General features: G+C 34.2%; 1 protein-coding gene across 1 annotated transcript in view; it reads right to left on the reverse strand.

The window, feature by feature from the left end:
- Nucleotides 1-21,530, reverse strand: part of LOC111514277 (FMRFamide propeptide) — a 41,904-nt gene extending 20,374 nt beyond the window's left edge. The window contains exon 1 of the mRNA XM_074182348.1: nucleotides 21,392-21,530. The gene's annotated coding sequence lies outside the window, so the exon portion shown is untranslated. The remainder of the gene's footprint in view (nucleotides 1-21,391) is intronic.
- Between the last annotated feature and the right edge of the window lie 5,316 nt (nucleotides 21,531-26,846).

The following is a 26,846-nucleotide window of genomic DNA, read 5'->3' on the forward strand; positions in this document are numbered from 1 at the left end:
ATTTTCCTCTACGAATTGAAACTGAACCAAAGCGACGCTGAAACAGCCTGAGAAATCAACGAGGTATTTGGCAATGATGTGTTTATGAACGAACTGTTCGACGGTGGTTTGCGAAATTTTATTCCGGAGATTTTAGCCTCGAAGATAGCCCCGAAATGCCCGACCTACAGTACTCCAGGATGAGGATTTGAGGACCCTGATGGAGACTGACCCATCACAAACGTGCGTGGGATAACGGAAAAATCTAGCGTTAGCTCTCATGCGCTTTTTGATGGTTTGACTCGGGAGCAGTACTTCATGAGGCAGTTCGTAGTTGACAGTAATAAAGTCAGAGGTCATTTCCAGAATGCTGTGACTTCCAGCGTCAACCAACCGTCGGTTTGCTTTGAATTGAGTCATGCAGTGCAGTGGATCCTCTACGACAAAAGCAGACATTAAGGACAGTGCTTGGACATTGATGAGCCACCCAGGTACTTTCCAAAGAAGAAAACCCACTAAAAGAAGACTATGGTTACTGTATAATGGTCAGCGGTTGGGGTGATTCACTATAACTTTCTGCAACCGGGCCAAACCATCCCAACAGGGATCTACTGTGAGGAAATCGGATACATTAGAACCTACTGTGGTTGATTGTGAGACCGAGACAGTAGGTTCATGGCATGAGAAATAAGATACATATATTTTCGATTGAAAATTAGAAAGCTAGCTAGAGAAACCTGCATCGATTGTTGTTCCATGTCTTGTGATAGGCTCATTTCGGTTATTATTGATTTGCAGTTCGAATTTATCTTGTAGAAAGGTTACCAAGAGTTGTCCATCTTCGGACGGTAAATAAACTTCGAAATTTTCTGCTAAATGAAACGCTCTCTTGCGAGTGTGAGAAGAAGTTTAACTTCAATCAATTTTGTTACTTCAAAACCTGAGTTGGCGTATGATTTCAATAACTTTCTTTCCCAAAAATTAATCACTCCTAAAAATATAACCCCTTCAATTCAAATTTCAATCAACTTGTTACAATTCATCTCACTATTAATGTTCACTAAACCAAACAATATGCAGTTACTACTATAATATATTAATTTTCTTACTTAGCTATCCAAAGATTGGCTGAATGCTCATGCCCGTTAGGGTATGACAAACAAAAATAAATTGTTGGTAATTATAAAAATAATAATGGGAATTATTCTACTTTGGACCGTACGCACCATATCCACCATGTATAGGAATATTCAATACAAATGAAAGGAAACAACACTCAAATAATATTGTGCTTATTGTTTTCTACTATTATTTTTTCTATCTACACGGCCCGAAATTTCCCAACTTTTCCAAGTCGAAAAAACAGCGAAAAGTTGGGAATTTTGAAAAATTGTCACTTCAAAATTTGTGGACGGTTCAGGACTGTTCTCTTACTTGGGAGAAATTAAACTTTTTTGAAGTTTTCAAACAACTCCCGGTTCTTTCCCTTTTCTTATTACCTCTCCCTTTCTTTTCTCTCATTTTTATTTTTTTAATTTTCATTCATTTCTTTACTATTATTTTTTTTATCTTCACGGCCCAAATTTTCCCAACTTTTTCCCAAGTCGAAAAAGTAGGGGGCGGAGGCTCCTCCCCATCCCCCCCATGGCGACGGCCCTGTTCAGCACAAATAGGTTACCTTTAAAATGAAGTTGACTTCATTTTATTATAAATGAAAAAGTATCAGCTGATTTTCTTTCCACAAAATCAAATGTATCATCGACCAGCAGAACAATAATACCTTCTGTTTGAGCTTTTCAATTCTGTATATCATTTCCAGGAAATTTACAAAACTCAACAAAGAAAGTAATTCACTGAATGGGCAAATGTACGAACAAATGTGGACAAGTGAGCATCCAAAAAAAAATGTGGACAACCAACACCTACTTTGCATGTCACTCGGCAAACACAAAAGAATGAACGATTGGTAATCAACCCCATTCGGAAAAATAAAAAACCGGAATCCCTCTGCGCTTCGAAATAAACTTCTAGAAACGAAATGATTATCGACGGTGACAATGTCGCCTCAAAAACGGGGCTTTTACAATCGAAACGCAACTCGACAATTTCATTTCCATCTTCCAGGAAATAATGGTACCATTGAAGATTCCCGATGAGTTTTTAGATGGAAAATTGAAATCAAAGGAGGATAATTATTTTCATGCAGGGTGTGGAGCAAAATCAGTTACTGAGTGATACCCTGTTTCGACTGAGAGTGTTATCATCAGAGTTTGCTTTGGCAAAGGGACCGTAAAGGTATACCAGGTGCACCAATAAGGCCAATAAGGAGTATTATCTTGAAGTTATGCGCCATTTGCGAAAAGCAATATGAAACAAACGTCTGAAATTGTATAAAAACAATCCATGGCTTTTGCATCACCATAATGTAACTGCTCATTCGTCATTGATAGTTCTTAACTTTTTGGCCAAAAACAACACTGTATTCATGTTTCTGCCACCGTATCCACCGGATTTGGTCCCATGTTCCCGAGACTGAAAAGACTCATGTAGGATTTTGCAGTTTCATTTTCCCTATTAGAACGGATTTGATCAAAAGTTTCAGACTTTAAATATATATTCAGCCACATATTAATTCGAATTTGAAGTATCTTTCAAATCCAGCTTTGTTTCGAAACCTCAACGTTCTGAACTTGCAGAATTAATATTCGGCGTGATGTTATAATTTAGTCGTGCTTCTAATAATCTAGTTTCATCTTCGCGTGAGTCTGAAATGGTTTCAAGTCATAACTTTTTCAACATTTTTGCTTGTAGAAGTTATTATGTAGCGGTTTTCATTCAACCCTTATAGTGAAAATCTTGCACAAAATTATATCAGTCAAATTACGGATTACTGGCAAATTGCCCACGGAACGGAACCAAAGAAAAAAAGAAGAATTATATCAAACGAAAATACTGAAACCGAAGTAGGTAAAAATCAGACAGCGATGTTCCTTTTAATACAATTACACTATTTCTAGTAAGTTTTTCTGGTACGTTATTACTACTATTGAGAAATCGAGGCAATTGTAGTACTATTTCCAATTTTTGTCTGGGCTCTATAACGTATCCATTCATCAGTCTTTAATCTTATATTGAAGAAGAAGAACACCGGAAACTGCAAGTTGATACAATATAAGAAGAAGAATCGAATTTGACGCTAGATTAGAACTAATGACAGTAATGACAAATGACTTGATTTTTGATAACAAATCGCTTCAGTTTGCATCTATGTTTAATCCTCAAATAGTCACTATAGGCAACACTATATCCATAGCAAAGGCAAACATTCTTTTCAATAGACGAGAGAGAATTTTCTCCAAATTGAATTCGATAAAAATCACTGAAAGAAATGAATTTGCAGTAAAGACAGTATCATCTCTATTACAAACTGAAGAATCACTGAAAAATAATTGTTTGAATTTATGTTACAATTTTGAATCAACAATAATCAGCTGGAGTGCAATTCCTCTAAAATAGAAAATACTGAGATTCTGAATGAGTATGTTATCCTTCATATTCATTGAACTATCAATGGATATTTAATGTTTTATGCACAGAACTTATTTTGAATTTATGTTTGAGTATTTTTTTGTTTGTATAAGAGTGTATGTTTTCGTTGAAGAATGTATTTTTGTTTTCCATGTTTTGTTTTTGACGAATGTTCAAAATAAATTTCAAAAGACCCAGTTACTCGTCTCTTGATGTCAATTGTCATTATTGACATCGCAAAAGCTACAACTTGAAAAATTTAGTAATCTAGTAACTTTTATCTGAATCTGGCACAAAAAAAGTTAATTTCTAGTACAATATCACTGGAACATCACTGAAATCGAATTTTACTCCGGTTCAACCCATTTCCATAACACGCAATGAACCATCATCAGCATATTCCAATGTCCTTTCGTCTCTCCTGCCACACCTGAGTCGCCAATTTGAGAAGGAGCCGGCTACAGTTAAATCAAATGCGGTTACTTGTAGGAAATCCGAAGACTCCTATCTTAAACACACACTGGGACGATTATAACTCTCCCTCGGGAACCGTTTATCAGGATTTTGTGACCGGCAGAGAATCGTGAGCAACATAACGTAACGCGTTGTCATAATAAATATTAAGGGTCGTCCTTAGCAGAGATCGAAGACGGCTGGAAAGCAGAGAGCGGGGAGATGGTCAGGATATTGAATGTCACTGGAAGATACAACAATATAGCTATGCTTTGTCATTGTGGATACCATATTTGTTCGATAATATCTACACTTTGTAGCGCATCACTTCGTATACTGTTTTTCATCAGTTCTGACTTCCATTGTCTAATATAATATAAATTGATCATAACCCTGAAAAAAATCAAAAATATTAACCGAAAATAACAATTTTATTAAAGAAAAAACTGAAATTACAAAGAAATAACATACAACAACAACAACCAAACAAATAAAAATTGAAATATCATTGAAAGCTGAAAAATTTGAAAAAATTTAAAATATTATTAACAAAAAATGATAAAATAAAAATTAAAAGATTTCAAACCAAGTTATGTCACAACGTTTCGATTGTTAGTATCCACAATCGTCTTCGGGTGATAACTGGACTTCCGAGAACTGACTATTTATAGGTCATTGGTACCATACACGTTCTCTTCCTGGTCTATTAATGAAAATCATTTGAATTCTATTCCTCAGCAAATCTTCATATTTTGATGCATTCAAATTATCATCATAAAACTCGATATAAAAAATTGACTCATTCTTTATGGCACAAAATACATTGAATTGCCATCTTTCTTGAAAACCCCTTTGGCGGACAACATGGGGATTTTCTGGCGCCCAATAATGACTGTTGTGTCTATTGAAAACTCCATTTTTTGTGAACTTTTCCTCATCTATCCATATGATATTGTCAAAAAAATGTTCATCTTCTTGAGTCTTGACAATTAACCATTCAAAGAATTCCACTCTACGAGGTAAATCAGTCTCTTTCAAATGTTGGACACAGTAGAACTTATAGGGAGCCATTTATGCTTATTAAGAATTCGACAAATTGTCACGTAGGGTATACCTATCTCCCTTTCAGCCTCGTGCAGAGAAGCATTTGGAAATGCATGAACGTATCCCAAAACTGTTATACCATTGTCATCATCATCCACTTCAGTCTTCTTACGAATGATTTTTGGACGGAAGTTTCCATTCAACCTACAGTTTTTCAGTAGTCGATTTATCACATTATTATTCGGCTTCTGAAGTTGTAGATATCTTTCATGAAATACTCGGCATGTTCTACTTGCAATTCTATTGCACTCACCATAAATTATTAATAAATATAAGAAATCTTCATTACTGTAACCTAATCTTGACATTATTCTATTATAATTGGTAGGTTATAGACCAATACCTCAATGTATACAAATTGTAACTTTTTCTAAGGTAGGTACATACCAATTTCGAATTGACTGATCTGAGACAGTTAAAAAACTGGATCAAAAAGAAATATTACTAAGTATAAAAAAAATGTTGAATATCCAAAATAAGTGATGAATTCAAAAAAACCAGCAAAAAAACCACGTCGGTTTCCGTTTGAAACAGTTTATCTCGAAAACAGTTCAAAATAGAAATAGTATTATCTGAACAAAGTTAATCTAAAATTGGATGTAGAGCTCAAAAATGTTGAAATATACAGGGTGTTCCATTTGAAAAAATTGAGTTCCACTCATTTTTTCATGAGATCAAAGTATCTGCATTTTTTGAAGACCCTGTATGAGGCAAATGAAAATATGACTCGGAGTGAAGATTCTCATAGTATCACTCTACTCCATTTCAAATTTGATCGTTTTAGTGCAAGAGAGTTCAAGATCATCAGCATTTATGAAATGTTTGGTAAAAAAAATTTCGAAATTAATTTATATCTTCTAAACGGTAATAGATAGGTATAGGGAAATAGTATATGAATTTGTTGACAAAGTGATAATGAATCATAATATGATATTATATACGGGGTGTTTCATTTGAAAAATCAAAGAAGCCGCTACTTTATAGTAGAAGCGACAACGCCACTTCGTCTGAAATATTTTAGGCGTGTAGGTCATATTGATTTATGCATACTGTGAAATTTTCAGGTTGATCCGTTGAATAGTTTGTCAGAAACGGCTAATTAACGCTCATCATGAAAAGCCCTGTATATAACGGCTCCACGATGTACAACCACCTTCCAAATTATATCAAAAATATACAGTCCAACACTGGCTTCAGAAAAGCTGTAAAAAGAGTTCTTTCCGGTAGAACCTATTATAGTTTGGAAGAATATTATGCGGATATAATAGACTTATGATAAATATACCAAAACTTTACATTTTGATATCATATACCTACTATTGTTTGTTATATTTTAAATTTTAAATGAGCGACTGATTGCTTTTTAACAATTCAATTTTATAAAGTAGTGACTACGTTTACTATGTATACTAAGTAAATAATTATCTAAATGTCATTCATATAATTTAATTTAATTTATTCATACAGGCTTTGTCAACAAGATGTTATTCTTTGATAATAAAGCACATTTTGATTGATTGATATCCTGTTATGTAGGGAAGTACAAGTACCCGGACTTCTTGCTGGGGGGTGAGCATCGGGAAATTAGGAGTTTGCAGGACAGCAAGTTGATGTTCGTATACTCTACTTGTCACACGTCTGTTGGTCTGGCCTACATATGTTCTATCGCAATCGGAGCATGAAATTTCATATATATCCTGGGATTCATTGACAATTTTGTCCTTGGGAGAATCGTTCTACAAAAATAGTACTGAAATTTTAGACCGGAGCTGCAATAAAGCCAGTTTTGAACAAGGAAAATGTGTTTTCTTTTTAAGACACAGAATTTTTCAGCCCATGTGTTTAATTTGCTCGATGTAACAAACTTCTCTTTCATCTGCATCGACAAAAGGGCCGAGATTCAATTCTTTTTCATAATTGAAAAACGAGGAAATGTCATCCGGAGAGCATTATCACTAATTCATCATTTTACAGCAGGCCCAGAGAAAACGGATCTTGAGATTTCTTATCTCCCGTATAATTGGGAAATTATGCGGAGACGAGAAAAGTATTGTTTTGACGCAGAATGGTACGTCAACTTTTTGATGAGTTTTCACAGCCCGGGGCATCTAATGGACTGGGACAGTGAAAAAAATGGAGATTTGTATCGCTAGGTGGAATTGTTCGAAATACCTCTTAGGAAAGTTTTGTAGTTTGTACTCGGTTTTGATGTAGCGTAGAAATGGATACATCCCTCGCGACACATTTGGACTTGGGATGGGGTATTTTTAAAACGGAATGGCATCCAAATGTCTTCTTCATATTCCCCTATTTCTAAGGATTAACAATTGATAAAAATGAATAAATTTTTTAGAAATCAACAATTCCATGATGAATTTGAACAGAAATCATGAGCAATCCAGAAACAAACACCTTTCAAGGCCCTTTATACAGCGCGACTCACGGTCGATGGTAGCTTAGACGTTTCTGGAAAATGCAAGACATGATTCTTCTGAAAATTTCACCTCTCACATTTCCTTACCTGATCTATCGATCTAAAATATTTTCAGCATTGCGGCGTTGCCACTTCCATCAAAAAGTCCTAGCAACTTTATTTTTTTAAATTGAACACCCCGTATATTAATACATTTTTGGAATTGCTCTGGTATTTTAATACTTTTTTGTTAATAATGTCCTATACCTATCTCTATCTGTTTTCGAGATAAAAAATAAATTGTGCTAAATATGGTCCAAAACATAGCCTTAATTGAAATTAAGTACATCAGTACTCTCAATTCATGAAAAGTTGATATTCTGATGATAGTTTGGACAAACTCGAAATATTCAAACAACACCAAGAAATCGACTCCATATCATACAGGGCGTGCTAAAATTACTATTATTTCCATTGTGCATAAAAGTAGTCAAAAGTTCATTTTCTCAAATGAAACCCCCTGTATATTACTCGGTAAATTGAAAGATGGTGAAAAATGCTTTAAGATGATATATCATATCCCTATACCTAAATCGTCAAGTTTTCTCAATAAAATCGCTTCTTCTAGAAACATTATTTTTTTTAGAATTTGGATTTAGGTAGCAGTGGAATTATCAAGCTTATAGCAGTTCGGTTACTTTTATAAGTAATTTATAAAGAGTTATCGACGGTGTTTCGAATCATCTTCCAAAATGAATGCAAATATCGATTATTCAAACGAAGTTCTTATGAAATTATTTATTATACACATGAACAAAGTGTTCAAATAATTGTCAGAACATGTCAAAAATTCAACCAAATGTATCTTGAATTAACACCAATGAACGAGAGAAAGTTTGTAAGGTTGTTACAAAATAATTTCCTTAACTGTGGCTCAAAGTTTCCAGGGAACAACTGTACCAAAAATCAGTCATTTCTAGGTAAAAAGTAAGATTTTGTGGGCTAAAACATGTGAAAGTACAGACAATAACATAATAGGATGATTCAAAATAACAAAATTGTAAACAAAATATCACATTTTCACAATAAATGCTGAAAATGTTGTCCATTACATTCTAAACACTTCAAAATGTTTTTTGTACGTGACTTGTGGTTGCTTTTTCAATTTCCTGGGGATCCAGATCTTCAATACTCCGCACTATGCGCCATCGCAATTCTTCTTTGGTAGGCACTTTGGTATACCCTTTCTTTTAAAACACCCCATAAAAAAAGTCAAGTGGCGTGAGATCGGGTGATCTCGGTGGCCAATCCCACGGTCCTAAACGCCTAAACCAACGATCGTCGAAGAGTTCGTCAAGTTTCCTGGAAACTTCCTGGGTGGAATGAGCTGGCGCTCCGTCCAGTGGAAACCACGAATTCCTTTATTCCTCTAAAGGCAAATTTTTAAGAAAATCGGTTACAGTCGTCCTTAATATTTGGAGTGTGTCTTTATAAAAAAAAAGGTTTTGGTAATGTTGAAGGCGCTTTTAACATGGAGCCATAGTTTAGGAAATTATTTTGTAATCTTACAAACTTCCTCTCGTTCATTGGTGTTAATTCAGGATACATTTGGTTGAATTTTCTACAAGTTCAGGCAATGATTTGATCACACTGTCCGTGTATAATAAATAATTTCATAAGAACTTCGTTTGAATAATCAATATTTGCATTCATTTTTGGCGATTTTTTGAAACACCGACAATAACCATTTACCAATTACTTATAAAAGTCACCAAACTGTCATAAGCTTGATATTTCCACGGCTACCTAGAAATCAAATTCCTTAAAAACTATTTTTTGCACGACTGTTATTGAAAATCTCTTTGATAGAAACACTTCAATCAGAACACCTACCAAAAAATCATTTAGAAAAGTTCACACATGAAGTTCGTGCTATTGGTAATATTAAATCCCTGTGAAGTTACTGACGATGACGAAGTAGTATTCAGTCCAACTGTAGAAAGTCCTTCATGACTAACCAATAATCCTCCTTAAAATAACGTGAGTTGGCGTATGTAGTTGTAACATATGCCTTGTAATCCAAAGATCGTGTGTTCAAATCCCATGGACCCTATAATTTTTTTTATTATCAGCAGTAACGTTATACAAGAAAATTTGTATGATATATTTGTTAAAAATGATTTTATTTTGCTCGTGAGTTTGCTCCACTTGCTGACGCTCGTTTTGCAAGAATCCTCACTCACAAAATAAAATGGCACTTACAACACTTGTAGGTGAAAAACGAATAAGTATTTTTTCACAAAAACGGCTTTATTAAGAAAACTTGACGATTTAGGTATAGGGACATGTATATCATCTTGAAGCATTTTTCGCCATTTTTCAATTTATCGAGTAATATACAGGGGGTTTCATTTGAAAAAATGAACTTTCGACTACTTTTATGCACAATGGAAATAATAGTAATGTTAGCACGCCCTGTATGATATGGAGTCAATTTCTTGGTGTTATTTGAATATTTTGAGTTTGTCCAAACTATCATCAAAATATCAACTTTTCATGAATTGAGAGTACTGATGTACTTAATTTCAATTAAGGCTATGTTTTGGACCATATTTAGCACAATTTATTTTTTATCTCGAAAACAGATAGAAATAGGTATAGGACATTTCCAACAAAACATTATTCAAATACTAGAGCGATTCCAAAAATGTATTAATATACGGGGTGTTCCATTCAAAAAAACATAATCTAGGACTTTTTGATAGAAGTGGCAACGCCGCAATTCTGAAAATATTTCAGATCGATAGACCAGGTAAGGAAATGTGAGAGGTGAAATTTTCAGAAAAATTATGCTTTGTGTTTTCCAGAAATGTCTAACCTACCATCGACCGTGAACCGCGCTGTATGAGATTCATAAATACCAGAACTCTGAAGGGAATTTGAGATTTGACTCACCTTATAAAAAAAAAAGATAATAATTATAGAACTTGAATTAAAACAATGATATATTCATAAAAAATCGGCGCCCAACGTGGGAAATATAAACATAATAGTTTTTCAACGGTTCCGAAGATTTCTTGAAAAACAAGATGACTGCTGAGACAAAATATATAGCTACAATTATTTGACCCCACTTGGTGATTGATCCATATCAATAATTCACACCGCAGTTTTAATACTGGATTACTTTTCTCGTCGGATAATCGAGATTCCGCCCATATCAGAGAGCATGATAATTGAAAGCTTCCAATTTTAATTAAAAACGAGCTCATACATAATGTTTCCGAATCTAAATTACACAAAGACAACAATACACGTGCATTAAAATCGAAACCGAAACAGCGGTAAAACTGCAGCCTCAGCGAAAATGAAATCCCAATTCACTGTTTACGTTTTTCATTCGCAACCTGAAACGATATTCCTTCACGAAATTGACGGACTTTCATCTATGAAACCGAGTTTTGTGTTTTCATTAGTTCATCTAGATGGCATGTGTGTACGCTGGAATCCTCTGGGAACTCCCAGACCATTTTAATGTCCTCCCTATCACCACGAGGTGAAAATTGGACCTTCATGTAACTTTTAATGGGCTTGATATATAGTGCAAACTAGCCACTCTACTGGGTCCTTATTAATTTCCCAGCGGTTAATCTTTCAGATGTCTGATCGCAAAGATAGTCAGATCAAACAAGGATATATTTTTTGATCTGAAACATCTATAGCCGCACGTAAAACCGATTGCTGGCGTGGCGACGGGTCGCCATGCGCAAGCGACTGTGCGATTCCCTTCCCGCTTGTTCGGTGTTACGCTGAGCTTGGATACCTAAAGTGTAAATAAATATTTTTTTTAATAATTCAAAATTCTTTAACGACATACTCTGTTTTTCTTATTTGTTATTAACAGGAACATCAAAGAATCACTTAATTAATTTTCTTATGATGGTGGAATTTATAGTGAAACGTTTATTGAGGATACACTACAAAAACAGACTTTTGTCTATTTTGCATGATATTTCTTTATTGTTGATTAGTTTCGGCTATTACACCATTTTAAAAACTCCACAAAATAAACAAGTAGTCAATCAAAGAAGTAAAACATTTATTGTTTTTCATAAATATTTCAGTAACCAACAATTATCACAGGGGTTACAGAATATTATCACTGATATCTCAAATCTGCCAGGCGTCCCGTAACGGCTCACAATTTTTATATAATTTGGAAGTCATTTTTGTGGAGGAGTCAATGTTCATCCACATTTTCTGTTGCTTCATTTATTTTTTCAGATTGTGGGAGGTTAGAAGCCTAAAAAACAAGTTTTCTGACTTTAATTGTTCAAATGTATGTCCTTCCGTGCAGTAGGACATGTTTTGTTTAAAGAGGTTTCGGACATTTTGAAGCATTTCTGGTTCAAAGTTGCTACATTTATCAAGCATCCGTTGACTTGAATCATCTTTTACTGAGAGACCTTACAAAAAATCTAACGGACTTGAATCTGGCGGCCTTGCTGGACACTTCACTAGACTTCCAAGATGGATATATGTACCAGAAAAGGTTTCATTGAAATACTGACGATCAGCTAAGGCAGTGGTCGCCAACCTGTCGATCGCGAGCTACCGGTAGCTCGCGGAGGCAATTCTGGTAGCTCTCACAACGATTTTAATTTAAAAAATACGAACTGCAAAAATCAGAGAAGCTTCCGAAAATTCCACAAAAAAATCTAATTGTCATAATATTAAACATAAACAGCGGCAACGTTGCGGTGAGTGATCTGCCGCTGACGCCATCAAGCTAGAATCGGCTAGAACCGACCAGCCGGACCAGCGCGTTAGTGTTCGAGAACGATCTGGATTGCTTTGAACGGGATAAATACGCACGGCGCGGCGACATTGCGCTTAGTTTAAAACTGAACGCGTAACCAACGTCCAGCGGTTGGGTTAGTAGAGAACAACAAAAATAATATTTTGGCAAGCAGTTGTGAGAAGGTAAAGACATACCACTTTCATTCGGAATGGGAAGAACAATACTTTTTTACAGAAGTTAAAGATAAAAATGTGTGTTTGTTATGTAATAATTCGGTCTCCGTCAGCTCTTTTGGTGATGAGCTTTCGGTGCCATCTATGCTTGTGAAACTCTGACGAAATATTTAAAAGTCACACGAGGCTATGTCTGGCGAACATGGGGGCTGGACATAGTTACAGCATTATATTTGGATAAAAGTGTGAGCAGTGTTTTTTTTCACAAATCTGAGCGTTGGTTTGCTGGGGCGTTCATCACCTTCGAAGTCTTCATGGCTATTCTTTGATATATTTGTTTTAACAATCGCTGAGCTCTTAAAAACACTTCTTATCGTAGATGTTGTCACAGACAAAGTTAACGATGTGTTTAGCTGAAAATTATGTCATACTTCAGGGACATGTATACCAACACAATAAATAAAATTTTTGACAATCGAACTCCCCAAACCCTTGAAATTTAACCTAACCTGCCCAGTAGTAACTACCAAATACTCTAATACAGTTATTTATGATTTCCTGAATTCACATCGGTATTCTCTCAACAATTTTTCCGATTCTTTCCATCTCATAACCTCAATCTAGACGCTACATTTGACAATTTCACCCACGATAATGCTATTAACCTCCGTTGCTTCTGAATAATGGAATTGAATCGCTCTCTTGTGTTATCTCATATCAAAATAGCCGTGAGCCTATAATTATTAATCCATTTATTAGCAGGTTAGCGACGGGTGATGTAAATAGGACTCGTTATGCATGCATTGCAAGGCCGCATAATGGCTCAGATGTGACGATGATGAGGTATGGCTAGACGTGCATGAAGGTAATTCGAGGTGTTAATTTATTTTGTAACGCCCTATTTGCTTTCCAGGCACGACGTTTCGGTACGTACGACCCGGCAGTCCTCAGACGTGTTTGGTTTCTCAGACTGAGGAACATTAAAAATCAACATTACTTTATCTGAACATCTGTCACAACTATTTGATTTTAAATTTCGCAAAAACCTTACTAAAGGTTGGATGGGATATCTTTTATGACTTTTGTGGTGTGAGTCAGGTATTTTCTTATTTACACGAAATTTTCAATGACCTTTTCGGCATTTTTATCGACTCTTTTGAGGATTCCCACCATCCAAAATCTGAAATGAATATTGTAATGGAGAACTGATTAACCACAGTTTTCTTTGTGAAAAATACTTTGAATTCATGGAAAAGAAAGATTTTAGCTTTCTACTACTACATCTTTTTCAATATTGAATTTCACAAAAAGGATTTGAAGCTTTATATCTTCTATTAACTATCTGCGAGCGCTTTCGGCAGTTGGTAGTACTGTCATCTTCTAGGCACTCCTCGAACTGAACTTGTCATCCCGTCGTCTGCCTCTTCATACGGTCAGAGCGTCTCAACTCAGGTATTTCAGGTACTTTAGGTAAATTTGCCTGTATTCGTACTGCATCAGGTACTCTTCTTTGTGTTAGATCTTCTCTAGGAATGTGTATGGTTTTGTTTAATATATTGAATGTGAGGTCTTATTGTGTTTTAATTTGTACTTGTTCCTCGATAAGTGATTTATGACTGTTAAATTTATGGATGTTCAAGTTTACCCAAATGTCCATGCGGTTTCCCTTGTTGACTTGTTTTATGAGTTTTATGTTCTCTGGTGGGGGGAAATTATGTTTGTTTTGTATGGCGTGTGTTGCGAGGTTTGATTTATATACTATTGAATTTATGTATGCTTTTTTGTGCTCATTGTACCTTTGGATCAGTTTTTTCTTGGTTTGGCCGATATAGAATTTGTTACAGTCCGAGCATTGTATGCTGTATACCCCGTTTTGGTCTTTGTCTTCTTCTTTTTCATAGTTGTTTATTTTTCGTGTTATCTTCGTGTTCGGCTTGTATGTGATGTTGATGTTCAGTGGTTTGAAGATGTTTGTTAGTTTTTTGGTTTGGTATCCTACGTACGTAAATGCTCTCCATCGTTGTGTTGTTTTGTCTGTTGTGGTGGTGTGATCCTTGTTCTGTATTTTTTGTTTGATTCTGTTTTCTAGTTTATCTATTGTCTTTTGGGTGTATCCGTTTTCGTTCGCTATTTGGTATATGACTTTCCGTTTTTTGTTTCGGGCTTCATTGCTGAGTGGTATCCTTAACATTCTATATATGAATGCGTCATAGGCAGCCATTTTGTGTGATGGTGGATGGTTTGAACTTGCGGGTATAGTGGAGCTTGGTAGGTTTCCTGTAAATTGCCATTTGAAATTGTGTTTTTTTGTGGATATATCCTATGGTTATGTCCAAGTATTTAAGTTTCGAGTTGTTTCCTTCCTCAATGTTGAAACATAGTTCTTCTTTATTTAAAAAATCTGGAAATCCTTCGAAGAAAGGAAGAATGCAATTAATTTCAAAATAAACTCTTCACAAAGATGTGTAGATCATGCAAAAAAGTAACTTTTAAACACAAACTATCAAGAGTTCATTTCGAAATTAATTACGCTTTTTTTAATACATGACTGAGCATATGTAGAATGACAAGGCTGAAAAGAGGCATATAACTGTGTGTCGTCTGCATATTGCTATATATTGGATTCTTTACAAACAAATAAAAGTCACAGATATACAAGTCCAAGGATAGATCCTTGTGCCACTCCCTTTGGTACCGGTAGAGCATCCGATACAACTCAATCCTCAATTCTTCAGACTGTTTTTCGAGAAAAACTAAAATAGACAAGTCTGTCACACAATATCTCGTGATCACGAGTGTCAAAGGCCTATAATCTAGAAGTACTAAACAGGTCAAATTCTCATCTTCTACGGCTTCGAAAATATCGTCGCTAGTTGACAAAACAGCCGTAGTGGTACTATGCTGAGGTCTGAATCCTGAGTGTGAAGATGTTATGATCTGATTTTCATTGGCATAATTGTTAATCTGATCTTTCAGTATAAATTCCACTACTTTAGAGATACACGGGAGAATTGTAATCGATATCAGGTTAGAACGTAATGTAGGTGAGTTACACTTAGTCGTTAGCCAGAGGATAACCAATCCATTCTTTCAAAATTTTGGAAATTGGCAACTGGTAATGATGAAGTTTATAAAAATGATTGAGTGGTTCATCAAAAAGAATAATTTTTTGGAATAATCCGTCCAAAACTAAAGCATTGCTCTTTATTATTAATTAAATTAACATAACGATCTAATAAGGACATTTGGTGGGCAGATCTGATAGGTTGGGGTATAGAATTGATCTGCCGGTATAATTTATCAGGGATATCATTATAATTCAACAGAGTTATCTGAATTTTTATTGTTTCTCAGAATTTGGCCTTGTCAATCGGCAAACAGCGGCATATTGTAGACGCACCTTAACACCACAACTGCAACGTTTTAAATGATTAAAAAGTGAAGCTGTCATTGTAAAGGTATCAAAAGAACGTGTTGGCTTCATATTGCATATTTCATCAATTCCGTCACATTTAATAATTTAGAAATATGAACAAATAATGAGGAGTAGTAAATGAATATTTTATCTGATTTCGTAAACCTAATGGAAAATTCAACAACTTTTAACCACCATAGCTTTCACAAACACGGTTGTCACATTCGCCTACATCAAAATCTCGTAATTCATATGAGAATACTTTTGGAAACGAAGCTTTTTGAAAATCAGCCATATGAGAGTTCAAACTCGGTGCCAATATTATGACCATTTTATTAGCCGCCTGAAAAGTTTTCCTGATAGTGCATGGCGGATATTGAGAGTTCGAGGAAAATCACAGTGAAATGGGAATGTTAAATCCTCGCTTCGATGGTAATTATTTTTTGTAACGTGTTTTTCATTAGGAGAGATCCATTTTCGAATGTACATGGTGTCAGATCAACTGTTTTGAGGTACAATAGAGAGAGAGAGAATATACTTTATTGTCATAAGATTGATCTTGTGGACAAATGATGTGTTGTTTTTCCGGGTGTTCATCCGTTGTGTACTATTCGATAGTCGACGTTTCGCCATCATCTCAGATGGCATTATCAAGACGAGTTACTGCTTCGCTTCGAGAGGTGTAATATATATATATATATATATATATATATATATATATATATATATATATATATTATGGTGTTATTGTGGTGTTATTTCACCACATTTTTTGCCTTATCCTCTCCTTCAATTCGTTCAAATTTCCTGGTCCATTTCTATAAACCCTTCTTTCCAAATATCCCCATAGAAAAAATCTAATGGAGTCAGGTCTGGTGATCGAGGGGGCCAACAAATAAAAGGACTGTTCCTTCCAATGCATATTGCCGATATTGCCGCACAGCAGTCACATTGTGAATGGAGACACCGTCTGCGTTCTTCAATTCTCAGTTCTTTCATGAAATCCAAGAATTTCGTTATCAAAAAAGTATAAAATCCTCCACCGTTCAGTGCTTTTTCAAAAAACACTGGACCTATTATACGGTTTTTGAATATTCCTACCCAGACATTATTTTTTGTGAATATTGTCTTTTTGCATTCATCATCCAATGTGGATATTCCCTTTCCCAGTACCTAGAATTCTGGGTGGACACTATTCCTCTTGTAGATGATCACTTGGTGATCGAAACACTTGTCAAGGTGTTAAAATAATGGTTTAGTGTTGGGAAAAAACTCCAGTAATATTAATAAATTGATGGATGTAGCCATTACTACGTGGTAGAAGATCATAATGAAAAGAGAAATGAAAATTTCTATGTTTTTCACCACTTTTATTTGTAACTAACGTTACTGCAGTTTCGTCCTATATGGACATTCTCAAACTTATACAAACTGTATATTTCTAGTATTATAAATTTGTTGAAATTATGAGAACGAAAAAAGCCTGCTATGAAAAACAGTTCCTGGCTTATTGGTCTAATCATATGAATATGCCGTATGAAATGAAATCATGAGAATTATGCCAAAATCTGTCACAGGGTTGGGACAAATGTTTTGAAAAAGCATATAAAGGGGTATTTCCACAATCGTTGATTGACTATTTATTATACCAAAAAATCAAACGATAAAACATTTTCAACTTTTGATTTTTGGTTTATCTAGAGACATCTATCTATGTTATGATGATAAAACTTCGTATTTGAATTTTCCACGTGTTTCTCATTTCAATGGCTACTACACCCTTCCTTTGAAGTGTACAGTTTGTTATACAGGGTCAGTCAAAAAATCATGAATTTGGGAATTTGTCATCATGTAACTAACGCTCTGTATGAGGTACTGATCTGAAACAACTTGGTATATAGGGGTAAATTCACAACTACCGGTAGTGTACATAACATAAAGCCCCCAGGTCATCCGTCCATCACGGAAGAACAACAAGTGCAAATAATTGGTGAGATGGTAGTAAATCTTAAACAGTACTCATTCCGTCGCGATTGTTTGTGAGGTCTCCTTCTACTGTATGGAGACTTTTGAAGCAATATCATCCATACACAATTAAAATGGTACACCAATTAACTGAAATGGCCCTGATCGAAGAACAGAATTCTGAAAATCATGACGGAGACCATTGCAAGACATCCTACCTATATCAACAATATTTCTTTTAGTGACCAATGTAAATTTTTGTAAACGGCAATGTTCACAGACAAAATTGCCGTTATTGGAGTGATACCAACCTTCACGTTTTCCGGCAAACACATCCCAACCAGCAAAGTTGTTTTATAATTACATGGTGTTGCAACAGTTTTATTTTATTAGTATTTTATAATTACTTCCAATCTTCCAAAATGCTAATTGATTATATTAGATGATCGGTGAACACAATACAGTTGTAGGCAATGAAAGTATTTTATAAATTTGTCATAGAAACATTTATGAAATAAAATTAAAAAACCATTATAAAATAGTCAGGAAATTATCACAGAAACGTTTTTGCAACTAACTTATAAAACTTATTTTCCTATATAAGTAAATTGTTATGTAGCAGTTTTATAACACTTTCCTGCGAGATTTTTATGATAGTTATAAAACTATTTCAAGCTTATTTTATAACTGTTCCCTGTAGCTTCAATGAAATTATTTTAGTGGAATGCTTTCAGATACTATTTTATTTCCATTACCATATTGTCACTTCAATAATAATTTCCCAACTATTTTATAGTATGGTATATTAACTACAATTAATAAAAACTAATATAACTGTTATAAAATCAAATTGCTTTTGCTAATATATATTTGCTGCTACCAAGAATAAAATGTAGCATTTAAGAACAACCAGCTGACATCGATTTCTAATCACAGCTTTGAAAAATTCTTCAAAATTTTAGATGAGTTTAATAACTCATAAATGATAAACTTTCTGGAAGCTTTAAGTCGCCCTGTATATTGGAAATACCAAAAAAATACTTAAGACTATCCCACCTAACCTAGTGCTTCAATGTTTTATTGCGAAAAACAGGTTATTATAATGGTTAAAACCCGTCGTTTAGCCTTTATAATCGATGAAAGAAACTTTTTAGCTAAAACATCCCGACAGATAATATTTATCCAAACTGTATGTGAGAAATCCTTTATTCATACAAGCACTTTTGTAGAAACCTACAGCTTTAAAAGTAGTCCGAATCTACCGCAATACCATCACTCCCAGAACTGTTTCTTAACAGTTTTATATGGGTAACATAGTAGCTAAAATACGTTGAAATGCTTGCTACTGATACCAATTCATTTTATAGAACGACGCTATTTTAAATGAAAGCGATCCAGGATACTGAAATTAGATGAATACCGCAGATATAGTGATATTTACAGCTGAAAAGTACATAAATATTATAACATTATATTATTCAGAATAAAGTGAGTTAAGTTTGTGACTAGAAAATTAATACGTCGACAGAGTGAATTTTTGTATAATTAATAATTTTACCGAAAACATTTATAAATGAGTGGCGCGCTTAAATTTTGCTAATAATAGGCTATATATTTATCAATAAAATTTCATTTGCAGTAAAAATAACATTTTTAACACTTTTTTATTTTATTGTTATCGTTTTCGGTTGTATTATATGTTATAACGCCTACTTGGAACTACCAGAAAACTCTTATAAAACTGTCTTCTGATTATTTTATAGGTATCGCTTAAATATGTTGCAAAAGTGCAGTAAGGGAAGTCTTTACAAAACTACTTTTTTAAGAGTGACAAATTTTATAGTAACTGCCAAAATGTTTATAAAACTGTTTTGTAGGGTTTGTAAAAGGCCTTACAAAATATTGATAATAACTATAATGTTTTATAAAACGGTGCCAATTTCCTATTTATAGCAGTTTTATAAACACATTGAAAACATTTCTGGGAGAAATGTAGTTTTATAATTTCTTTCTCCGAAACGTTTCCGCAACTATTATAAAATACGAAATTGCTAGTTAGGATACCCAATATCCAGAGAAAATTAACGTTTGAAAACGAATATTGAGAAACCATATTGTAGGACCTCGATTTATTGATCAAAAATTATCAGGGAAACTTTATTTGAATATACTGGAAATTACTGTTGACCCCCTCATCACTGAAATCGTCGAGGCGAATCCTAATGAATTCGATATGGATATTGTATTCCAACAAGATGGAACACTATAACATTGCTCCAGACAAGTAAGAAACTATTTGGAACTACTTTTCCCGGTCGTTGAATTGGCCGTCGAGGTCCTACAGAAGGGCAGCCCGCTCACCAGATTTAACACCTTTGGACATTTTTTTATAGGGCTATTTGAAACAAAAGGTATACGAAACTGAACCTGCTTCAATATTGGATTTACGGCAGAGAATAATAAATATTTGTAGAGATATTGACGTTACTGTGTTCGAAAATGTTCGACGTGAAATATCGGATAGGCTGTTCATATGTCAAGAAGTTTAAGGCAACCATTTCGAGCATCTTCTGAATTGACCTCAAGCTTATTACCTCATATTATGTAGTTGAATATCAATGAATTTAGGCAATTATTAAAAGTTCTGCCATTTTGTAGTAGTTGAAGATATTGACATTATATTTTAAGGTTGTGAAGCATTTTTCAGGAGCTTCAAGACCCCCCTTTCCATTCAATTTTTTTCCCAGTTTCATCTGTCAATTTTTTGAGTTGACCCGTTCAAAAAATAAAAAGGAGGGGACATTAAAAAATGTAGTGTAGGTATAATATGTATATTGTTATTTTATATTAATGAGTATTGTGTTCATTACATAATTACAATAACATACACCTAAGAGGTTTTCGAAATCTCTCTTATGAGCAGTGGCTAGAATGGTCTGGAAGTTTCTATTATAAATTCCTGCTGAAGAATCTAACAGAAACTTCCATTGAAAAAATTAAAGAAAGTGTGAAAACTCTCCTGACCAATAATCCTGTATCAGCAATTGATAATTTTTTTCATTTACTTGAAACTTGATGTACATTTGTATATGTATATACGTGTATATGTATGTATTTGTGAAAATGTATATATTGTGTATATTGCAATTTTATATTTATGAGTATTGTCTTCAATGCATAACTTTTTGGAGGAACTATTTTATCTATTTGTGTATAGACGAATCTACTATATTTTTTATGCCAAAAAATGCAATCAACTGAATTGAATTGATTAGCGTCACGTATTCTTTGAACTTCAAACTAACTCTTTATTTCTTTTATGATTTTTGACACTGATTTCGGTTTTCTTGACTATAGTAAATTCAAATATTTTGGTTCTTGTTTCTTTAGTGCATATGAATTGGCACTTTTTAGCCCTAAGTCCGCACCTTCAACTTTCACAAATACTGTCACACATCCACATTCAAAAACTAAACCCGAAAGTGATACTTTGAACCATCACACACACAGTAAAACATATAACTTTTTGAAAAACCTCGCATGCATCTCAAAAAACTCACCGAAAAACAAAACTTTCGCACTTTTCACACTCTCAACTGGTTCTTCAGTGGAGCAACAGGCAGGAGGAAAACGTGTTGATAGCTCTGGATGAGCGGGATTTAGCTGGATTTATCCTTCCGAAGCGCCTACATCCACGCAGGGGAGGGGAGGGTCTCGAAAAGATTGGCCGTCCCACCGTTTTTGATTGTCGCACTCTTCGAACTTTCCAGTTTTTGATTATAGTGTGTCGCGTTTGATTGAGACCTTTGGAAAAGATTGAAGATGACATCGATGATTAGTTGAACGGAGTTGTAAGTTGAGAAGTTGGTTCTTTACAGGGTGATTCGAACTGGCCGGGAAATTAAGGCCGATCTCTCATAGAAACAAATCGCTGGACCTCGGTGGTTCAGAACAAACAAACTGAACCTCAACAAGAGCAAATCTCAAAAAAGTATCTGTTCCTCAAACAAAAAAGTATGTGGATCGAAATCTGTCAAGATGCTCAGTCTGACCCTTGATGATGACTTGAGTTGGCAAACCCATATGGATATATTATCCAAAAAACAATACACTCAGCTTTTTGTGTTGAGACGTCTTGAAAATTTTTCAAATTCTTTTACCCTTCTGTCTTCATGTCACGTCCTATTCATATTCTGGTTCACATGTACTCGATTTAGCTCTTTTTGGTGACATTTTTCAGCCCCGTCCAAAAATTACGACCAAGGTGTCATTCGATTCGTATTTTTGCCTAGAAAGTTTAGCTGTAAAAAATAAAAAAAAAATATTATTAATTAGTTTTTAGTCATGAGACATTGAAACAATAAAAAAAAATATTGTAATGTATTTTTTATAAAATTATAATTTTCAATTGTTATTAAAAAAATAGAAAACAACAATTTTTTTATTTTGGCAACGGAAATCTATTTTTTTGCCTATTAAGGATAACTTCACCAAAGGAAAAAAATGCCAGGGTTTTAGTTCAATAATTATAGGGATTTTTATATTAACTTTCAATTCAGAAAAAGTTATTAATTAACAAATTTATAATTGACGTTAAAATTGGGATAAAAATTCTTCGACTGCGGATTATTGTTTATTGATGTATCCCAACATTACATGAATTTTTTCATTCCTTAATATTTACATTTAATATGTTTAAATATTTTTTTTGTTTTTATGTCAGAGTGACGTGACTTTTTTGGGAGTCACCCTGTATATTTCAAAACAATTTTGGAATATGCTCCTCATGGACCCACATATAACAGTGATAAAAGTTTTTCCCTAACTCTCTTTCTTTTTCGTAGAAATACCGAGGCGAATGTGGTGGGCCACCCTGTATAAACTTGCAATCTCACAATGCAATTCCCTGAACTTGCATCTGTACAATAAGCTACCACGTGAATGGAGAAATCTCGATCTCATCCCTTTTGAAAGAAAGATGAAATGACTCTTAGTTGCATTAACATAATGCAAAAAAAAACTTTTGAATTGCTTATAAACAATGTATTTTTTTATTATGAATTTATTAACAATAGCTGTAAAAAATTAAAAAAAATATTATTAATTAGTTTTTAGCCATGAGACATTGAAACAATAAAAAATTAGAAACAAAAAATTTTGTGATGTATTTTTTATTAAATTATAATTTTAAATTGTCAATAAAAAAATAGAAAATAACAATTTTATCATTTTGGCAACGGTAATCTATTTTTTGCCTATTAAGGATAACTTCACCAAAGGAAAAAAATGCCAGAGTTTTAGTTTAATGATTATAGGGATTTTTATATCAACTTTCAATTCAGAAAAAGTCATTAATTAACAAATTTATAATTAACGTTAAAATTGGGATGAAAATTTTTTGACTGCGGATTATTGTTTATTGATGTATCCCAACATTACATGAATTTTTTCATTCCTTAACATTCACATTTAATATATTTAAATAATTTTTTTGGTTTTTATGTCAGTGACGAAAGGCGCGCGGAAGCCAGATTACCCGCTTTTGGCTCTATTTTCAGGGCTCTGTAAAAATTATAAATAATCGAGATACAGTTTCGAGAGTCCGGACTTTTTTTACGCAAATTCATTGATCTTTTCAAATCTTTTTTCAAATTTCCAAAATTTTGAAAATTTTCCGAGATATTAAGAAAAAAATTAAGCCCCATTTTTTTCCACCTAATTGTTTATAACTTTTGTAATTTTTATCGGCACATTTTCTGACCTTTCCTTAAACTTTCAAGGCAAAAATACGAATCGAATGACATCTTGGTCGTAATTTTTGGACAGGGCTGAAAAATGTTACAAAAAAAAGTACATGTGAACTAGACTACATGTGGCAAGAGCTCCTGATGCACTACGCCGCGGTAATAAAAGAAAACAGTGAGCAAAACCTTGATATTTTATCGAACTTGGCGTACTCTTTTTGGTCTTGACCTTCCTCGGCTCTTCCATTGGGACCATTGGACTTTGGTTTCGATGTCATAATAATATACCCATGATTCTTCACCAGTTATAACTCTTTTGAGCAAATCTGGATCGCCATTTTCATTTCTGACCGACTCAATTATGTACGGCTTTGGAATAGGTACCTACTTGTAAATGATTTATTACTCCAGTGTCTCAGGAGTACAGCCCTTATCTCCTGTTGATGCTAACTTGGTTAGCGGAATGTGCATCGAGAGACAGTGTTTTTGTTCAGTTGTTCATTTGCTATAAACATAAACATTTGCACTTCGCTCATATTATCGTTCTGTGTATATTTTCAATTTTTTATTTCAATACCGATCGCAAAAATTGATGCGACCGTCAAATTTCGAATAAGGCTGTAATTGAAATAAAATAATGATAAAAAACTTTTGAAACAAGCTTTTATTTAAGTGTCCTAAAAAGATCAAAATAAAATTTTAAATCACATTAACCACACATTCATTTATGACTTTACAGAATTGAAATTATAATAAAAGCTTGTCGTGATAATTTAAATTTGTAATTGAAATTTTATAATTAGGTAGGCACCTACTAAATTTGTAAGCAATTCATAATGTTTGTAATTAAATAAAAGTGCCTTGAATGCTCAAAATGTGGAACTTTAACCTTGAATAACTTTTTTGCACACATAGGATTTATCGGGTTTGAAATTTAAAATTTTATTTAAATTTTATCTGACTGAATATGTAGAGATTTCTTCTAGGCATCGCGACAAACTTTTATTATAATTTCAATTATGTAAAGTCATAAATGAATGTGGTTAATGTGATTTAAAATATATTTTTTTTATTGAAGCCAACCCTGGATGTGGCATCTATTTCTTGGTGGGCCTACCAACTGCCTATCATAAACGAATGCCTATACAAAATTTCGTGTTCCTGCTATTTACCACTGAGGAGATCTCTCGTACGGAGCCGATCCTGGCAGCAGCATCAGGTCACGTTTATGATTAACATGCATTGTCATCGGTTCTGGATCAGCATGCAAAATTTCAGGTCAATCGGATACCGGGAAGTGGGTCAAATTAAACTTGCAAGATTTGTTAACATACATACAAGTCAAGTTGAATAAAAGCTTTTAAAAATATCTATATGAAGCGAGCTTTACACTGGTCACTGTTTAACCCTTTATAGGGCAACTTTATTTTTCAAAGAAAAATTGATTATTTTGGGCAAGTTATATTGAAACATAACAAAGTGAAGGATTCTAGCAACTTATGCTTTGAAAGTGTCATTGGTTTTTTTTTATTTTAGGTGTCACAAATACTAGCCACCAAACATCTGGTACTCTGAATATGTCACTTTATTTGGTGGCTATTATGGTAGCCACATAATAAAAATATATAATAACAAGCAGTTTGAAAAAAGTACAGAGCAAGTTGAAAAAGAGGTTTTATTTATATCGTAAAAAACTAAAATCTAATTATTTTATTTATGAAAAGGTTGAAAACAACTTTGACATAATGCCACATTACAGGCTTCGCATACTAATCTTGAGCGTTTCACTTGTTTTTTCGTACTGCAAAACGCACATCGTCGATATTTTGGTCCTTGAATTGGTATGTGGGCTCCAACATTGGTAGTTCTTTGACAAGTTTCCACCGAAACTGCCCTCCCATCCACTTTCTTCAGTTTGTTTTTATTTATCACTACTGGTGTTCCTATTCGTTTTCTACCGAAGTAATTCGAAATAAGCTCGTTTGCCAGCCGCGACCTGAACTGAAGATGAGATATCGGTTTCTTGCCCTTTCCAATCATGGAAGTTTTGTACACAATAAAGGAATTTACAATGACTGCATCTATTAGATAAAAAAATATCTTCAACCACCAGCGACGAGATTTCCAGGAAATTGAATAGCAGGAATGGAGTTGGTCAAAAAGATCTACCCCACCCATGAAAGCATTATATTCTGCTATGGAATGAGGGCATTTCACATTTTCTCTCACGCCAATTCTATTAGTTCGTAGAACTTCTTTGGAAACAGATGGATCATGAAACGAGCTTATAATTACGACTGACTTTTTTCCCCTATCACGCCATTTCGACACAGATAAATCAGAGTCTACACTCATAGCAAAGTCACTGTCTCCTAATTTCATGGATTTTTCATCAGCCAAAAGTTCTCTAGGGTAATACTTTCGATTAGAACGGAATGTTCCACAAGCAAAGGTATCTTTTTCTATGAGTTTTTTCAGCAAGTTGAACGTCGAAAAAAAATTGTCGAAAAAAAGGCAGTAGCCCTTATTCAAATAATCTTCAGCCAGTGTTAGAACAGTCCGTTCGCCCAACGTGCCCTCGATGTCCTCTGAACCCTTTCCTTCATAAATTTTGAAAGAAAGCATGTAGCCTGATTTAGCGCAGGCCATTACCCAAATTTTGAATCCACGCTTGGTGGGCTTCATAGGCATGTACTGCTTCAGTGACGAACGTCCTTTGAAGCCCACCATGCTTTCATCGATGGAGAGTTGACGAGCCGGAGAAAACATTTCTTTGAATTTCTGGTTGAGGTGAGTCACCATAGGTTTGAGTTTATAAAGTTTATCGAAATTGGGATCACCTTTTTTGGAGCATTTTCATTGTTATTGATATGTAGATACCGTAAAATTGTTAAAAAACGCTTTAGAGAAATGGTATTGGCTATTCTGGAAACACGCATATTTTGGTCAGTTGACCAGTAAAGTCGAATGCTCGGTAAATTATGAAATCCCATGATTATCAAAAATCCAAAAAAGGCTTTCATTTCTTCACTTGTAGTGTCAAATGTAACTCCACGTTGCTGTGCATAAATGTGTGACTCGTTTACAATCCTCTGGATGATATCTTCTGACATGAAATTCAGAAATATTTCAGAGGGCGATTTTTCGTGTAAGTCACCACTATCGCCGAAATTTTCATTGAATGAATAATTTTCATATTTTGTTGGCGCGTGTGCATTTTTACTCCATTGCATACTAAACGGTTTATTAGTCAATGGTTGATTGTTGGATT

Source organism: Leptinotarsa decemlineata, unplaced genomic scaffold, assembly GCF_025532065.1.
Source record: "Leptinotarsa decemlineata unplaced genomic scaffold, Ldec_3_MD MMD2_tig00026328_RagTag_RagTag, whole genome shotgun sequence".
Taxonomy (NCBI): Eukaryota; Metazoa; Arthropoda; class Insecta; order Coleoptera; family Chrysomelidae; genus Leptinotarsa; species Leptinotarsa decemlineata.